This window comes from Rattus norvegicus, chromosome 16 (genome assembly GCF_021556685.1).
Source record: "Rattus norvegicus strain SHRSP/BbbUtx chromosome 16, alternate assembly SHRSP_T2T, whole genome shotgun sequence".
NCBI classification, from domain to species: domain Eukaryota; kingdom Metazoa; phylum Chordata; class Mammalia; order Rodentia; family Muridae; genus Rattus; species Rattus norvegicus.
Window position 1 is genome coordinate 63,299,238 of NC_141549.1, and position 10,345 is coordinate 63,309,582.

The window sequence follows — 10,345 nt, forward strand, 5'->3', positions numbered from 1 at the left end:
ACATAAAAATAAAGGTAGAAATCAGATGTCCTACTTCACAGCAAAGGATATCAAAATTGCAAGAAACCCACCAAAGGCAGAAAGAACCTGGAAAAATTCTAGGTCACAGCACTCAGAAAGATGGTGCTGATCCCATGACCCTAGACCTTTCAGCCCAGAGAAGGGTAAGGAGATACATTTCTAATTCTAAGGTCCCAAAGTGTCACATCTGTCACAGCAGCCAAAAGGAACAGTACAGATGCTAGGCACTGCAAGACAATCAAGTGAAATCTTCTGATTTGGAATATGGGAATACAACATGAGTTCATGGACAATTTTGAAGAAAATATAAGGCAAAAATTAACCATGATACAAAGGAAACCCTAACAAATAATACTGCCCTGAATTGGATAAGGTGGTTTCAAAACTACTGAACTATCCTCCCACCATAAGCTTCAAGGCAAAAATCTTCATGGCCCTATCCACAAACATTCATTCAGGAAGTCCCAAGACAGTCAAGTGGCGTCTGTACTGTTTAGAATTAAGCCTTTTTCTGATCATCAGCTGAATGGAGAAGGAGTGGTGAAACTGGTAAGAAATACACAGTGCAAAAACGTCTTTAAAAAATAACGGCTTCAGCATATTCTATTTACTTTTTCAGGCAAAGATAGGTTATTTGTGCCGCTTATAAATATTCACAGTTAAGCCAGTAATATCTTAGGGTTTCTTGACAGCATAAACTTCAGCGAACTGTATGTCAGTCCCTCTATGGATGTATGAAGACACCCACAGCCGATGGTAAATACAAAACTAGGATCTGCAAGCAGAGAATGGTCACATCGTCTGCAATAGCACTCTCTGATTGCAAAGAATCCCTTGGGAATCCGTCACTGGAGACAAGCCCCACCCTTTCAAAGGGCTCCAGTGCTCACTCAAGACTGTCTTCGCATTGCCCCAGACTTTGCCTGCTCTATTCAGCTACAGACCAACACATGGAATCAACCAGGTAAACGCTTTCTTTTGCTCCTTTTAAATTGAATAGCATACACAGGACATGACCAAGTGAAATATTCCTGGGATTATAATCAAAATATCTCGTTCATGAAAATAAGTTCTGCAGTTAGGGAAATATATATGTACAAATATATACATTGACATATTCGATGCCATGATCTGACACTGACTGAAACTGTCTTGAACTAAAATGTTTAATGTTTTCACGTGGAAATAGGAGATTTTAACAATTACCAGGCCGTGATGCTCTTTCAGAAGTCATTTGAAAAGATGATGTCTGCTGGGTAGCTCACTGTGAAAATATTTATTTGGTTTAAATGATGGTGACATTAAGATTTTGCGTTTTGCCTTTTGTTTCCATAGCCCTTATTTTATTATAGAATTTAACTTTGGACATTGTGAGATTCGTTCTATTCTGAAGCAAACTTTATAAAGGCTTATAGTTATGGTGATCTAGAAAATTATTTTTATATTATTCTTCTTGTCGTAACTTCTTCATAGAATTTGTTCGTCTTTATTCTGCTAATCATTTGCTTTGCCTGACAATGAAGGAGCACTCCAAATAGAGTCAGAGAATTGCAGAGAAATGTACCGCCAAGCCCTGCTTTCTTAAAACTCACAACTGCTCAGTCAAGACTGGGAATGAAATGATGACTGGTCGTCCTGGAGGCTGCTTGCTAATTGAATGAACAGATAACATGTCTTTTTTTACACCAACCTACACCACTAATGGATAAGCTAATTTCTCCTTCCCTAAAGTAATTGAACAGACCTTAATTTAAAAATCACTTGCATTTACTTGGTTAGCTGTTCTCCAACGGGGCAAAGGTCTTGAACATTTATACTAGGGAGATTTAAATTGTCAATTTGATGACGAGAGCAAGAAACCCTCACAATAACTAATTAAAATTGGCCCTGTGACTTCCGTTATTTACATAGCAAACACCTTATCTATTGGGGTTTGCATGAAGGACAATTTTGTGGCAAGTTAATCTTTATGATGCCCCATCTCTGTTCTTTATCCACATCCCTCTGTTTCCCTATCACTAGGAAATCCTAAACGAACTGAAAATATAAACGGCAAGTTTCACTCATCAGGATACTCTCTGAGTATGCAAAATATAACATTAGCACAAAGTGTAATATTACTACAAATTAATCCAATATTCTAATCATTAAAGTATGGAATCTTGATGCAATGACTTTTTCTTGGTGTCTACACCCTATAAGAAATCTTACATAAAATAGTAAAGGGCAAAGTTAGCGATAAGCATTAATCAAACTATCCAGATCAGTAAATCGAGTATATGAATTGCTATTTTAATATCCCAAAGCTTGTGATGAATGAAGATGTTCACATAATGAGCAGTGTGGCCTATTTATATAATATTCCTGATGGGAAAAGGTTGGTGCCTAACATGAATGGCTGAACAAATAAACGCTGCTTGTATCGTGGACTGAATGGATGGATGTTGCCTAGAATCACTAATAAATGAACATTTCCACAGAACTAGGGCTACTGAAGCTTGCCCTAACTCCCTGTTGTTAGAAAAACAAGGACAGTATTCCCATCAGCATCAGGAATACAAGGCTACAAATATTATTTAACATGTGAAATTTCACGTTTATTACTCCTAACTAAATTAATATTTTCTTTTATTTCTTTGCTATATTGAAAGACGTGTCATCTAATGTATTATCTACCCAATGTGCCTTTAAAAATCCTGCTTTTCCTCTTTTTTATTGGAATTTTCTTATTTACATTTCAAATGTTATCCCCTTCCCCAGTTTCCCTCCATCCATAAACCCCCTGTCCCATCCCCATCCCCCTTCTTCTATGAAGGTGCTCCCCCACCCACCCCGACTCCTTCCCTCCTCCCCGCCCTGACATTCCCTTACACTGGGGGAAGGTGGGGGTCCAGCCTTGGCAGGACCAAGGGCTTGTCCTCCCATTGGCGAACACAAGGCCATCCTGTGTTACATATGCAGCTGGAGTCATGGGTCTGTCCATGGTGTCCATGTCTCTTTGGATGGCGGTTTAGTCGCTGGGAGCAAGCACTCTTATTTTCAGGAATGGTTGAATTAACTCTTTAGCATAACATTATAAGCAATGGGTCTGTGTGTGCAGATGGCCTGATGTGACAAGCTAAGAACAGTACCAGAGGTAGCTTTTCTCTGGACACATTTTCTTAAAAAGAAACTCTAACACCAGTCCTTTAGTGATTTCACAAAATTATGAGGTATAGTATCCCCAAGTTATTTTGCTTGGTGACTTGGAAATATATCTTGCCCTAAATTCTAAGAATATATGAAGTTTTAAACGTGGGGAAAAGTGAAAAGGCAGCTGTAAGCAAGTTCTGGCACCTGAGAGCAACGTTATCACACAAGAGAAGGCTGCCTTGTCCCAGGGACAGCTTGTCCTGGTTCACATATTTTGAAGTTATTCCAGACACTGTGTTGTCTCACTAAGGAATGTTTTGCCTCGCCTCGCTAGTGATTCAGCTCTCACCTGTAAAACACTGCAGTATAGAATGGCAGTTTGAAAAACGCTGGTCTTAATTTTACCAAAACCCAGAACATTCACTAAAATCAGGATCCGTATCCACATGTAGTTCTCACAGTGACCTTACCAGACCCATTTAATGATTATTTTAATTTTCAAATCTATCTCTCATCTCTCTCTCTCTCTCTCTCTCTCTCTCTCTCTCTCTCTCTCTCTCTCATTCTCTCTCTCTCCCCCCACCCTCTGCATTTTGTTGGGTGGAAAGAAATAAAAGCAGGTTATATAAGTTTCGTGTCTAAAGGCTGCTATTGCAGAACTGTAGTAAAATTTAAGCATGTTCTTCTGGTTTCTTTCTTTCTTCCTTTCTTTCTTTTGTTGGGAAAATGCGGCTCAGAGCTGGAGAATTGATTTTGCTGGCTTGTACCCTGGCTTCTGCCACAAGGATTCAGTGAGCATGAGGCTTTTTTTTTTCTTGTGTGTGAGGTCAACAGACATTGTAATTCTGTGCCATGTGTTTTAATTTTAACTAAAATACAGTTTATGCTGAAAAATAACAGGTTCATTGAAGGCACATAGAGAAAAAAATGTAAAATGAAATATAAACGTTACTTCTTGGCTGGCGAGCACAATGACCAAATGGTATTGTTCTCCTTTCTTCCACATGAGTATATTTTCTAGAAATTGAAATTATATATACTAAAAACTAAACATGTCAGATTTCCGAGAAAATGCACACTTGAATGACGCTTGCATCTCCTTCTTTTGTCTCTTTACTAGCTCACTCACACCCAAAGGTCATATAATTGCCATGATTATTTTAACATGTGCTTTTCAATAAAGACCATCAAGGATAGCCACCATATTTTCAGGAAAACAACCAGTCTAGATAATGTTTCCTATCTGATATCTAGTAATACAGAAAAGGTAACTTACATATTAAAACCCCTAGTATTTCTGTAAAATCCTATCTTTGCTGCACCAATTATTAACTTTTATTTCAGAAATCAAATGGACAGAATGCTTTAAATCACAATTTTCCCAAATGAGAATCTAAACTCAAAGATATACGATAACATCTGCTTATTGGAAGATGAGCACAGGATTAGAAAGCCAGTTAAAAATACGGTTATAAAAACTATGACATGGGGGTTGGGGATTTAGCTCAGTGGTAGAGCGCTTGCCTAGCAAGCACAAGGCCCTGGGTTCAGTCCCCAGCTCCGAAAAAAAGAAAAGAAAAGAAAAAAAAAGTATGACGTGATGGGGTGGACCTAGAGCTAGCCTATTGCTGGACTGACCATAAGCACTGCGTCAGCACTGGTTCATACAACCACAGTTACAACTTTAGCATAGGGAAGTTTTTGATCTCATGACAGCTTCATTTAGTTTATCTCATATGACTGGAGAAAAGACTAACATTCATTTTATTACATTTTATTTATGTATTTTGGGTGGGGAGGTATGGCATGCCTATATCATAGTACACATGGGGAGGTCAGAGGGCAACTTGCTGAGTCGGATCGCTCTTGGTCTCAGTCGGTTTTAGGAATGGAACTCCTAAAGAAGCTTTCGTAACAAGCACTTTTACTTTCTCAACCATCAGACTAGCCCTCAACGCCCGTTTTCTTCTCCTTTATTGAAAATAGATGTTTTTTTCATACAATATGTTCTGATTATGGTTTCCCTAGGTCTTCCCCATTTCCCCTTCCATAGAATACACACTCTTTCTGTCTTTTGTTAGAAAACAAATAAATAAATATAAATATTTATAAATAAAATAAATATTATATGTTATATGTTTATGTTTATATTGTATGTTATATGTTATGTGTTGTATGTTGTGTGTTATGTGTTACATGTTACATGTCACATGTTACATATTATATAAAACATCATATATATTATGTATATATGGTCGCATAGATACATTTGCATACACAGGAATTTCAAAGAAACACAAAACCAGAATCCAGCAAATAAGCTGTAAGGCTCTTACAATCTTTCCACATCCTCTTCTGCAGGGTTACTTGAGCTCTGAAGAGAGGGATTTGATGGAGACCTCCCATTTAGGACTGAACGTTCTAAGATCTCTCACTCTCTACGCATTATATGGCTGTGGTTGTATTTATTTCCATCTACTGCAGAAAGACACCTTTCTCCTGATGGCCGCACAAGTCATTGTCCATGAGTGTAGCATAGTGTCATTTTATCTCTACACTCCATTAGCAGACTAGACATCGCTGGTAGCCAAGTGAAGCTGCCAATACCAGGAATGGGTTACATCTAATAGAGTTGCTGGCTGAAGGGGCCCAGTGGAAACCCACAATAACCTGGGCTATCACCATGGATATTGGTTGCTCTCTACAAATCAGTTGGTGTTCACAGTACTGGAAAGTCTGTGTGCTACCAAAGGAGAAGGATAAACATCTATTCAGCTCCAAAATCTTCCATCTACAGTAATGACCTGCCCTCAAGATGTGCTAATGCAGTAATGCCCCAAAACTTAGAGAAGTAATCAATATCTGATAGGATCTAAGGCCCACTTCATGAAATGGAACCCATCCCTGACACGGCTCAGACGGTCAAATCCCTGAGACTAGACCACCGAGGGTCCTAAGAAAAAACATCCATCTTTTAAAAGTGTATAATGGACGAGGGAAATGGCTCAGTGGGTATGAGTGAGTGCTGTGTAAGCATGAGAACTTGAGTTTGAATCTCCAGCATCCAGATAAAAGGCTTGGCATGCCCATTGGTTCCTGTAACTCCAGCCTTCTAAGAGACAAGAGTATCCCAAGAGCTTGTTAAGCATCCAGCCTAATTGAATGTCCAAGGTTCTAGTTTGATGGTAGACCCTGAATCAAGGCAAGAAGCAGAAAGCAATAGAGAAAAATACCCAACATCCATGTTCCAAATATCCAGGCGATCCACTGACATAAATAGGCATACCATATACCACTTACATATACAATATAAAAGAAATACACACATGAGACAGGCTGCAATGCATTTGCTTAAGTACCAATTAAGCAAGGCATAAAAGTTAAACTGGAAAATATGATTTCATCACTATGTATCGAGAGAATATAATACATTTTCAGTAGTTGTTTAATGTTGCTTATGTGTTTAATGTATTTAGAGATGATCACTTGGTAGATTATTTCAAAGGATTCATTCCTGAAGGATAAATCTCATCTGAGTGAATAGTAATCAATTGCCTGTAACTCTTTAGCCAGGGGTGGAGCCTTGTGAGACTTCCCAATCCACATTAGCATGTCAAGTCCTGTTGTTAGTACGCAGATCTTGTTTACATGATCATATCATTAAGATTTTATAAGTGTAACTTTCTGTCGTATGTAAAAGACACTATCCACTATCTTACCTCAGGAATCCTATCCCTCTGACTCCTATAATCTTGCTGCCTCCTTGTTCACAATGTATCCTAAGACTGGGGTGTAGGTACTACATTGTAGATGTGTGGATGGCGAGCCCAAAGTGATGTTCTCAGCATTTGGGGTAGTCCTGGATTTCTCTTTAGGTCTCCTTCTTTGCAAAGGAATGAAGTGTGAGGGCTACACTTGTATGTGGATATAAGGATACGTATTTGGAATACGACTGGAAATTATCCTGGTTTAGGAAAGTCTAAGTTATAGGTTCTCTAGAGTCTACAATCTCTCCAGCCACGGGTAGCCATAAAACACATGCATTCCCTTCAAGAGCAAGCCCAAGGTCCAACACAGGTGGTGGCTGGTTACCCTAACACATAATGACACTCCTTGGTAAAGCTTTCCAGGTTGGTCACTGCTGTGGTTCAAAGGCTGTCCAGCTGGATAGAACTTTTAATTGCTTGTCTCCTTCGGCAGCTTGCACAGAAACTTGGAATGCTATCAGTGTTCGTCCTTCGGTGGGAGATTTCCAGCTCACTTACTACTCCAAGTTGTTTGTTCAAAGTATATTGTGTCTTCAGTGACAGAGTCATACCCTCAAATTCTAGGAAGCAATCAAGGACACTAGCAGTGACCAATAGCTTTATGGGAGTCTCTTGGCTCTCTCTCACCAATGACTCAAAAGGAAGTCCCTAGTAGCTGCTACTGTGGTTTTGTTAAATGTTTCTCATGCTTCTTAGGAAGAGAACAATCATAACATTTAAAGTAGACATGAAATAATGTTTCCCTGTGACCTTTTGATCATCCATAGTATTACTTAATCCTCCTCCCTCAGTCTCAGTATTGTCTTTTTGGGTCTCAGTCACTTAGTTTGATAGAGTCTATCCCATCCACTTACCTGCAAATTGCCTGATTTAGTTTTTCTTCACAGCTGAGTAATATTCCATAGCGTATCTGTACCATAGGTTTTTATTATGAATTCATCAGGTGAAGACCATTTAAGCTCTACTCCCTTCCTAGCTATTGTGAATAGAACAGCAATGAACATGAATGAACACCTATTTATGGAAGAAGATGATGAATCCTTTGGGCATATGGGCAAGGAGTGCTATAACTGTGCCTCATAGTAGGTTTTTCTTACATTTTGAAAATTCTCCACAGTGATTTCAAGTTGCACAAGCAGGCAGTCCCACCAGCAATGGTTGTACCTTTATTTTATCAATACTTATATTGCATTTTCTTCTGAAGAATTACTTCCACCATTATACTCAAAATCAGTTTTTCACAGGCAGAGAAGATTCCCGCTAACCTGGGATGAGATTTATATACAAATTTGATAGAGTGGTTACCATGACATCTGCAAATGTCTCAGTATCTAGATATTTAACATGATTCATATGCATATACATATATGAATGAATGTGTTTACACATATCACTTAAATTCTTACGGATGTCTCTAAAAGCTGGCTTATAGTTATCCAGTTGAATGGCTTCTACAACTTCTGTAGTTCATTCCAATATGCTGTATCTTATCAGTCCATTCTTTGCCTGTGCATCCATCATCATACTTACATAAAGAGTCAAAACAGAAATGAGAAATCTCTCCATCATCTGGAATATTTTGACTCTTATTTCTATTGTTGGAGGAATCATGTGATTCCAGAAACCATTTCAGGAATAAATCCTTAACCAAATCTATGCTATAGATACTGACTTGACCAGTTTTCTTCCTGTGTTCAAATAAGTCTTACCACAGTTCTGTGCCATATTCATTTCCCATGAATGCACAGAATTGTTGACATGACCTTAGTATGGTTATATGTGCATTTTCATCCTTCCTGAAACTATGAAGATTTCTTACTGTTTCTGATATGTTTTAGTTTCATTCATCTTAATAATACAAGGCGAGGGTATTTCTCTTTTCCATCTCCCCATTGAAGCAATTCCAATATGCTTATTTGTTTTGCAACTCAGAATTTTCAGGATTTTTTTGTGTTAATTTAGTTCAGCAAATCCCTACTTCCTTATTTTTGGTTGTTAACATTTTATCAATATTTTCCCCAACTCTATTCAGTTGTAGAAGCAACTAAGCATTCAGCTTTTCTCAGTGATTATAGCTATCGAATTTTTAAGATTCATGTCTAATTAATAATTTCATATTTCTTCTTCAAACTAATGAAGCATCTGTTTTCAAATTATAATCTGGCAAAGATCAAAAGAGAACAGAAATCATTACTGTTTCAGAAGTTTAGCTGATCTATATAATGAGAAGCTGATTTAATAACATGTACCAAGAGGCAGATCTAGTGTGATATGTCATCTTAAAAAGAGGCTTCTAAACGCCTAGATGACCATGTCTATTTATAGATGTTTATAAAGTGTCTAACATCACACGATCTGATCTTTACACACATACATACAAAACATCAAATAGATTCAGCTGTTCATATATACATATACACACGTATATAAATATGTTATATACATACACACCCATATATATATATGTATATATATACAATAATGTTAATTTTAAAAGAAATACTAAATTTTGGAGAATGAAGGGGTTGGAGAGGGTAGAAAGAGCGCAGAGAAATGTAGATGCAGTATTCATGTATGACACTCTCAAAAATATTAAGATTAAAAAACCCACATCTAACAAATGCTAGTGAGTAAAGCAAATGTTTTAAAGTAACAATGTGTCATTAAGCATTATAGTGAGTTACTTAAAAATAACATATCCATATGCACTTTGTAGATCAATTTATAGTTTGAAGTTAAACAAAGGGAATGATTTTATAATTTTATGTTTTCAGAGGTCATAAACATAACAGATGACTAAACCAGTAGGTTACTCCAAAGGGGGCATTCGGAATCATTTGTCAGTCCTCCTGAATCTTATTTTTCCAGGAAACTCTTCAAAGGAAATACTTGTTGGCTTGAGTAATTGTCCAGAGCCTGAACTTTGATCTAAGTGGTCCCTACAGAGATGGGTGGGGCCAATTACGTATACTCAGTTTAGCCTGCTCCACACATGGCTGCCCTGGACACAAGCTCTGATTTGCCGAAAATGCTCCACACTACTCTTCCACAGTCCCGAGAGTAAGAGGGATAAACATTTAGTCCCGTTTTACTTTTAAACAATTCTGAGTTGCTAACATTTTTTCTGTGCAAAATTCTTTAATTCTTAACAAGGAACTTGTGTTTGCATCGCACATCCAAGTGACTCACTTTAGCAATCTCCTGCATCTCTTATTCTGTATATGATGCACTTTCAAACTTTGCACACAATAATTAAAACCCAAAATAGATCAGAATGTGTCTACAAGGTTTTTTTACTCAGTCTCATGCAGTTAGGAATTGAATTTTAAGTGGAAGAAGAATGAGAAGCTAAATCTGAATTAAATTAAAAACCACTCACTCACACACACACACACACAATCTTCCTCCTTTGCACACACACTCCA

At 37.7% G+C, this 10,345-nt stretch overlaps 1 protein-coding gene; it reads left to right on the plus strand.

Moving 5' to 3' along the window:
• Positions 1 to 10,345, plus strand: part of Erich1 (glutamate-rich 1) — a gene marked incomplete at its 5' end in the record, with an annotated part of 52,793,804 nt that overhangs the window by 32,428,678 nt on the left and 20,354,781 nt on the right.